Raw genomic sequence first — 9,112 nt, forward strand, 5'->3', positions numbered from 1 at the left:
GGGGGCTTCGGTGTATGTAGTCGTCAGTAAAAAGACAAAAGAAACGGACTGGCACATCAAATACAGTGCCTGCCGCACGGTGTCATTTTCTTAAAATGTTTATCAAATAAAATAAACAATGCGCAGAACCTGGCGAAGTATACCGGGTGTCTGAAAAACTGTTTCTGCCCTTACTTAGGGGGGCGGCGTGTGCCTGCGCGTACGCCTGTCTATCGCCACTCTGGCCATCGAGCAGGTAGGCAACCCGATTACACGTATGCGTGCCGGTCCAGTATTTCCACGGAAACGGGCGTTTTCTCGGGCGCTCATGTAGTCTACAAGTCGGCGCATATGTGACGCGTCCCCAGAGTAGGTTTTGTCGGAGCTTAAATGGATATGAAATAAAAATAAAATGCAGTCTGACATATTTCGAACTTTGCAGTTCATTTGCTAAATCGACGCTCCCGGCCGCTCGTCCCCGCGTCCCGCGCGTCCTCATCATGGACCGTGTCACTCAATTTATCAGGGTCCGCCGTGCGTCTATCGCCTTTTCGGATCTGTTTCACCCTGCGAATAACCCATCTGGTGCAGCGTGCCAAATCGGGGCCTGGGCCGGCCAACTCCGTAATCAACTCCCCTCTGCCTTTACCTCTATCGGATGAGCAAATAAAATAGCCTGATAGCGCTGCTCGGCTCCAATCGCCTTGAGTCCTCCAACGCAACCCTTTTGTTCGAGCCGGTGTAATGGATAGGTGCTATTTTTGTTGCTGTTGGCTTCTCCATTTTTTTTAGTCCCTTTTCAATATTTGATGTAATGAGTCGCTGGCGCAATGGATGGAGTACAACCAACGTCATTACAAAGAATATTATGTTACCCAAAGTGCTCTGGCGGTGCTGGTGCAGCACATAATCTTGCCCGGCGCGCGCGCCTGTGTATCATATTTGTGTTAGCTCTAATAGGTCCGCCGTGTCGCTGGTATCGATAGTGATTGGTCTCTTTGTGCACCATCCTATATCGGAGTTGTAATGCAAACGGATATTTTTTTTTCTTTCTCTTGTAATCCCGGTAATTATCGCTGCGGGACTGCGCTCTGCGGGTCTGCGGTGGCAGGTCAGTGATCCACCGCCGACCTACAGGCTGACATCGGAGGCATCAGAAAAGGCCAAACTTAACCTTCCGCGTCTCGTCTCTGACTCCGCTGCTGTGAGCAATACATTTCCGGACGCCTCCCTCCTGCGGCGCATTCATCTAATCCCGCCGCCGCCGCGGGCTCTTGGTTTGACAAATGGTTATTTTTCCAAATCCTTTGATGGTGTCGGATGAGCTTGATGACCCGCGGATGCCGAATTTGGTTCAGGTCATCGCGACGCGCGCTAGACAGAGCAAAAGGGTTGAAAGGGTTGCGGCGCGCGGGTCGGGATATATGTTAGGGTTCGTAGGGCTCGTCTGCCAATGAAGTGTGTCCATCCCGATCGCTTCAAGAGCCACACACGACAAAGAGGGTCGAGTTGACCTGCGCCGCCGATGACGCTGCTGCTGTTGCTCAATTTTGCGGAATGGGATGCGTCGTTGCTTGTGGGCGACGCTTGCGCGGAGACGGTTGTTTTTGTCTCTTTTCAAACTCTCTTCTTTCTCTTCATTTTTCACCGGCGTCCGACCGACCTGTCGCGTGCGCGCTGCATTCTGTCACGAGTGGCGGCTGGCGCGCCGCGAGGGAACGAAAACCGTTCGTCGACCGGGAATGTGAATGTAGTGTGGCGATGCGTTCATTTGACACCGAATTGCTTTTAACGCTCACGTTTTAATTTCTGATTTGATTAACCATGCACTTTGCAGTGACATCGATCGCGGTTTCTGATGTTGTCAGCGAGAATTTTTTTGTTTTCCTGTCTGCTGTTATACTTTCCTCGTCGATTCTGAATTTTTTCAACGTTATCAAAGCATATTATATTTTGTCGCCAAAAACAGAACAAACGAGATAGAAAAAGTACTGTGTGTTTGTCTGCTCGCGCGAGTGTGTGTATGCGCGTTCTGCAGTTTTAGTTTAGTGTTGTAGGAGAGCAGCTTGCTTCCGGTAATCGTCTTCGCTTGTGGATGTTTTCGCCCCCATTCACTGGGGATTTTCATACCCCGAAAAATGAATTCTTGATTCAAGGCAAATTTCGTCTTGTCTTCGCTGCTCTTGGTTTCTTGAAGCAAATTTTCTTGAATCGAGGAAAAAGTTTCTTAATAATTAAGATTTGAACCATGAAAGTAGGCTTGGAAAAACCAAGCCTAAGAGTGCCGTTCTCCGGGTGTAACTAATATTGGACAGCAGATTGCATTTTGGTGGAGGATGCGCAACAACAACAACTGCGTCCGTTGCGTACGGCGGCCCGGCGGCGGCTCGTGCGGAGGGTCCAGTAGTGTCCCGGCGAAAGAGTTGACGTGACAGCGCGGGGAAATGGCGATTCAATCCACCATTGGTCATGTATTGTGTCGCGAGGCGCAGCGCGGCGCGGGCTGCCAACTCAACTCCGCGATTTCACGGCCGTCATGAGCCTCGCGGCTCGCCCTGCCCGGCGCGTGGACCAGTGTGACCAACCTTCTGGATAAAAACTTCCCTGATGGAGGGATTTGGAATTTAATAACAGAGCCTTTTGCTGCCGCTTGAAAAGGGGTTGCGCTAGCCTTCACTAGCTATATGAGCATGTTTCCGGATCGGACGCATCCTCGTCTCGATGGCCATTCCTATCTCTTTCTCTCTCCCTCGCCCGCCTGATTGAGCCCAGACCAGTTAGTCGTGTGTTTCGTTCCGCAAATTTCCGCCTTCGCGCCGTGTGACGGTGAACGGTCAGCTCAGCTGCCAACCCTCGCTGGGCTGATTGACATCATCTAATTGAAATAGTTGTTGAAGTCACACTTTTGACCTGCTGCAGTCCTTGCAAAACGTTCGCGCCACACAACGAATACCGAACTATCTCCGCAGTTCTCTTTGGTTTCTCTGCCTTCTTCCAGCACGCAGGTTTTTCGCCTCATGAATGTGTGTCAGCGCGCACCTAGTTGGCTCTATCACGCATCGCAACTTTTATTTATTTTTATATTCCTTTCATACGGTGCGCGCGCGCTCAACGCGCCAACTTCAAGCTGTGCCTTTGAATAAAAAGTCCTGTCGCGCGCCTTTTGGACCGTGGACCCCCAGTCGGTGCGTGGAGCACCCTGCGCTCGCGCCGAGCTCTAATCCCCCGCTCTGTCGCGCTCACGCCGGGGATGCTAATGTTTCCGTAAAACAATAGCGGCCACCTCTTCACTCACAATCGGCGACGATAAATCTCGCCCATGCCGCCCGCGACGCCTCGCGCGCTCCGTGGCCGGCGGCATCCAGCGGCCCTCACGCAAACTTATTTCACGTCCGTCAATTTATTTCGAGGTTTAATGAAGCTGCTATGGGTGACCAAGCCGCGCATCCGTTGTTGTTATTTGTTCGTGCTTCCGCATAATTTTTTCCCTCCACTCAGTTATTTGTTTTAACGCTCGATCCTACGTTGAATGACCGTGCGTGTTCGTTTGAGCGCACAGCCGTATGCTAGGGGTGGCATACAAGTAAAGATCTTCGTGTACAAACAGTAATAAATCACAGGTGACGATGGGAAGGGACTTATTTCGACCTTTTGCTGGCTTTGGCTGTTACAATTATCTCACTACAATTAGTTTGTTTTGCCAGCTCATGAGTTCTGAATTGAAACCTCCTTGCTCTTCACCCTTTCGCGCTATTTACTTTCGCCACCATCAAAACAGCTCCCTAAAGGGGCGACTTAAGTCCCTGGATTTAGGTAAGATTTAACAGATTAAAAAGCAATCTTATAGATTAAAATTACCAGGACCACGTCAACCGACTGTTTATTCACACAACATCCCTCTGCAGACAATCCAGGTTTTTTCCCAGTTCACCTTTTTTGGTTTATTTAAGAAAGGTAAGTGAAATTTACACTTTCCTATGATTTTCGTAACTGATGTTAGAGGTTTGTGGTCAATTTTTAAATGCTCTAAAATCCCAGGATCATCACGTTTTTAGTAACGCATGGTAAAAATAGTTTCAAGACCTGGTCTTGGATGGCATTGTCGTTCTCCACAAGATCCAGCGAGACTCCGTCTCGAGATACAAGAAACTTTTTTTACCGTGCGGAAGAGCTCTTCCGCACGGTAGCTAGGTAGCTCCTCAGTCCCAAAAAAACATGGTTTCTACGTCAAAAATTGATGCAAGTGAAGCAGTTTTAAAACACACCTCCGTAGTTATAAACGGACACATTGATTTTAGTATAGTCTCTTCTTAAAGTGAGATCCGTCATGAGCCCTTTGTGTAGGCTCCCAAATTGGGTGAACTGATGACGTTTCGCATGACATTGGTATTGCCGACTTTTGCTAAAATGTCCACAAAAATTTTGCTTTCCCAATTTGGTCTCAATTTTTTTTTATCGTTCATATCCATTTAGAGTGTGGATAGGCAAGAGGTTTTTCTACCTGTTAATTGATCTGAGATTTTCGGAAAAAAATGAGTTCAAAAACTTTTTTAAACCCGCTTTATATATAGGGCTGATATCACAAGGATAACACTACTAAATCAACCACCAGAATCTGAGTGAAAAATCCTATTGCGGCTTTAAAGGAGGTGGGGAGGTGAACTCAGGTGCGTATGAAGGCAATCTACCTGCCCCCTTCCCAAATTCTTATGCCCATTTCCCTGTTGGCGAAGTCGAGTCGTTGGGGCCCTTTTGCGATGACTTCAGAGAGAAACCGATGCCAATAATGATGCATTTGACCATAATCAAACAGCTAGTCGTCGGTCAACGTTTGGGGAATCAAGTTACCAAGTGCGATGGTCTTTCCTTTTGAGTCGTGCGGCGCGTCTGGAGAGAAGCAATGTGCAAGGGGGGAGGGAACGCGAGAATAGACTGCCCCCTCTGCCCCGCCGTGGTGCGCCGCACAAAGGAAAGGCACCCCTGGACCGCCAGGATGCGGGGCGAATAATATCGGCCCCGCGACCGCTTATCTGGCTAATAATGCACTCATGACAAAGCGTCTCGTTATTAGACACCTTTTACGGGCCGAGTTGATGACGCCAACGTGACGATGTCCGGTTTCAGTGAGTTGTAAATATTTTATTGATTGGCTGGGCAAACAGAGTGTATGCGGTATGCGTGGGTCCAAGACGCTTATCCACGTGAGAATAAGGAACTGCCACCACCGCCATCAATGTAGAGGGTTTTTGAAAGGCGAACTGACGGGGCTGTAAAACTCACCACCCTTCTTTCCTTCAGCTGCCTTATCCTATGGCAAGATCAGATCCGCATTAACCGAAAACACTGTCCTCTGTGAAGCTTTGATGTGGTCAATAAACTTCCGTTCAGTATATTTTCTTGATTTCTTTCGCTGATTCTATTTCCTTGCGGAAATTCCCGAGTGCGTTTGCGTCCGCAAAGACATTTCTTTGAGATGGAGTATGATAGCGTTGATTTTCTCATGGGAACCGCACGGTATTTTTACGTTTTTTAGTTTTTTATTACTTTAGTGTCATCTTCTGGCGTATGTTCCGTTCCCGTAAAACTCCCCTGACAGGGAGGGTGTGATATGCCAAAACAAATCCGTCTGTTTGATGGGCGCGATATCGTGTGTGGCTACCTGTGACAAGATGCTGTCACGCAACGGCCGATTACGTTTTATTGACTTGTCCACGGTATGGGTTCACGACGTCCTACCGCTAAAGACAACCTCGCCTTCGACAAACCACAACCAGAAAAAAAATGACTCAAAAAGTTGAGGGGAGATAGACGGCAAATATCTCCCTATCCACCTTCTCATTTTCTCATGCGGATAACCCTCGATTTTATAGCTACAAAGCAAAAGATGGAAACAGATAAAAAAGAAAAGGCAAACATTTCATTCGGAGAAAGTTGAGCAATCGTTGAGGCGGAAAAAGTCTGTGATAAGGTTAAAGTATGACGAAGGCCGCCCTGGCACATTGTCGGTTTTAGTAGCATTAAGGGAGGCAGTTCGACGTACCTTGAAATAAAAAAATGTTGTTTTCTTGTGTTTTTTTGTAAGTAAAACTTTGCCGTACAGAATAAAAAGTCAACTGCATCCCTCGCCGCTATTCGAGATATTTGTCTGTGTGAATAAATCTACATGGAGCCACTCAATAAAACGAAGGTAAAACATAGCTCTGTGGGAAGGCATCTAGTGTTTTTTTTCAGCAGCTTATGATAAAGTTTTGTAAAAAAAAGAACAGTTACTGCTCCGAACACGAAGGATTCTGTGATAGTAAATATTTTGACTGTTTGGCGGAGGTAGGTGGAGCTTTGATTTATAGATAAGATGTGACGGCTTCTGTCTCAGTGAACAACGTGTGATCGACGCTGCCTTTCTCACGACGAGTCGTAACGTTTCCCTCCCTACCGCTCTGTGGTTTTCTGCAAGTCATTACAGAGCTGACAACGACAGCTATCCTAAGATTTTGGCCATCGGCTGGCTTTATTGGCATCCAGACTTTCTGGGGTGTTGACTGTCTTCACTAACGACAAAACTGCACACTGACTGGGGTTTCGTTACTTGTAATGAAGAGAAGGGCAAAGGGCTGCACGAAGTGATGTTAATTTGTCGCGTGGCTACACGTGTGTAGCAGGGCTGCTGGGCGCGCATCGCTTCAGGACATTATCATAGGGATAACATTTGTCGCATGGCACGGGTCCTCAAACCGCGCCTCCCAAAGAAACACAAATAAAAAACAATAGCCACGCACCCCGTGGCTTAAAAACCACCCGTGACCCCACAGGGAGTGTGTGGGTCTGTGGGAGATGTTGGTGGCACTGGACCATGGTAAACTGCGTCCGCTGCCGCCGGTCGTCATGATAAGGTCCACGTTTTGTGACGATTGCAGTTGGCAGCCTGGTCGGTCCTGATTGCACTAACCATATGCCTCCCGCCAGGCGTGCCAACTAGTTGTAGTAGTGTAATGGCACGTATTTGCATAAAAGCCAGTGCTTTTGTTTCTCTTTTCGCCTCAGATGTACGTTGTTTTTTTCTCCTTGGGGTGTGAGCACAGGAGGCATGTGCTGCTTTTTACACTCAGTTTTTTCCCCTTTATGTTTCATATCCTCCCCCTGGGTGCATTTTTTTTCCGGACTCCTGACGTGTCGGCCATCATGGGAATCATACCTGCTGTCAACTTCTTTCACTGACCAGCGTATGGTTACTGCATGAACTCATCTAGTTGTATAGGAGAGCTGCTGGTTGACTGATAATAATATTTGCTCACTACTATTGCAAATATAGCAACAATTGTGTTAATTGATCAGCTGTAAGCCGTTCTTCGGCTTGCCCTGTGATGCGCCTCGTCTGTAGAATATTACTGCACGCCACAAAAAAATGCATAGAGATCGTAACGAGCAATGAAATGATGCAAGACAGAGGGCGGGACGCGCGCGCGCAAGACCACAGCACACATACCATAGGAAAGGCAGCCGCAAAGGCCGAATCGAATCCGAGTTATTCGCGTTTTTCTGTCACCTCCTGCAAAAAAAAACGCTACTTTACGAGATTTGCGGTCGCAGTCAGAAACAGTACGCATTTCATTGCTAACCGTCTCTTCATCTGGAACGACCTAAGGCTGTGCCGTATGCGGTAATGATAAAAACGTGATTAAAGTTTGCTGGGCTGCAAGTTAGGCAAATGCTGAAGCCCTCGAGGAAAAATTCTGCTGTATAATGTATGCCTTATATGACTGCCTTCCCAGGATGCCTGTACCAAAGAGTCACTCGCACCGAGCTCCATAAACCTAAAAATGATTTAAATCTGGGCCTTAAATCAACGCGCACATGACGACCCGTTGCCATAAAAGTCGTAAGGTCTCAAGAAAACCGGACATCAGCTGCCGTGGCACCTTTGCTGCACCTGTAGAGGCCAGCCCTGCACACAGAGTGCCTGGTGCCTCTCTAACCCCAGCTGTCACGCGCGTACCACCTGTGTACCCCTCTCCCGAAGCCATCTGCTATTATGCCATCACTTCCTTTTCTTTTATTTGTGCCAAACACGCGCTTCGACACCTTTTGAAACATTGAAACGAAAGAAAAGAGTTGAGGCCAATCCAGTCCTGCTTCTGACCCATGTGAAGTGAAGTAGTGCATCGTGCACAGCGGCGCGCCGAGCAGCGCGCGGACGGTTTGCAAACATTCCATTCAATCGATTGCTCGATTAGCATATGAATTCGATTTAATTGAAAGCGGTAGAGTGTCGCCCGGTGTCGCCTGCCCGCTGGCTCCTCAAACTCCCCGGCGGGTCTAGTGTGTGAGGCTGATGCTAATTTTTATCAAGCACTTCCATCGGGCCGCAGTTTGACGCGACACTGCGCGGAACCTGATTTCCCTCTGGAGACCTTGCAGTAGGTCAGGGGAGGCACCCACCAAGCAGTCGGCCGGTGCGTCGTCCGCGACCGGCCAGGACGATCGGACAACACAAATTAGCACGCGCATCGTATGTGGAGGGGAGAATTTTGTTTTCATCTGTTTAGCTTATGGAGGCCAAATTGAAGGAAGCCAGCACATTGTCCTTCAAACATAAAAATATACATTTAAAACAATATATATTCCAAAGAAAGAAAAACAAGTAGAAAAGCAGATATATGGATTTGTTTTGAAAGGCGGCTCACAGATCGGGAAACCATAATACGACTTACCACGTTGAGTCCCACGTGATTACACATATGACCAAAATAACCTGTGATTGCGACCTCCCTGAAAACTCAACGTGTTAATGTCGTCAATCAAAAGGTATTAAATTTTAATTCCTTTGGATTAGCACAAAAATTGGCACTGGTTATAAAATTTAGAACCTCAGAGGTGCTAATCTTTGATGCCTTTGCATTAACGTCCTTTTAGTCCTATCTATTACTTGTCCAGTCCAATCGTAGGCAACGTATACTGTACACACTTGCTTGTCTTAGGCTCGCCCTTCTTGCTATTCGCATAGATCGGGTGGTTCTCAAGTGGGCACGCGGGACAACCGGGGTTTTGCGGTTTGGTCTCGAGTTGCATAGCTACCACTGAGGATACGCGAATTTATATGAAACGTTTCAGATTTTACTTTTAAAAGATTTATTTT

This window comes from Frankliniella occidentalis, unplaced genomic scaffold (assembly GCF_000697945.3).
Source record: "Frankliniella occidentalis isolate FOCC.00 unplaced genomic scaffold, Focc_3.1 Scaffold218, whole genome shotgun sequence".
Classification (NCBI taxonomy): domain Eukaryota; kingdom Metazoa; phylum Arthropoda; class Insecta; order Thysanoptera; family Thripidae; genus Frankliniella; species Frankliniella occidentalis.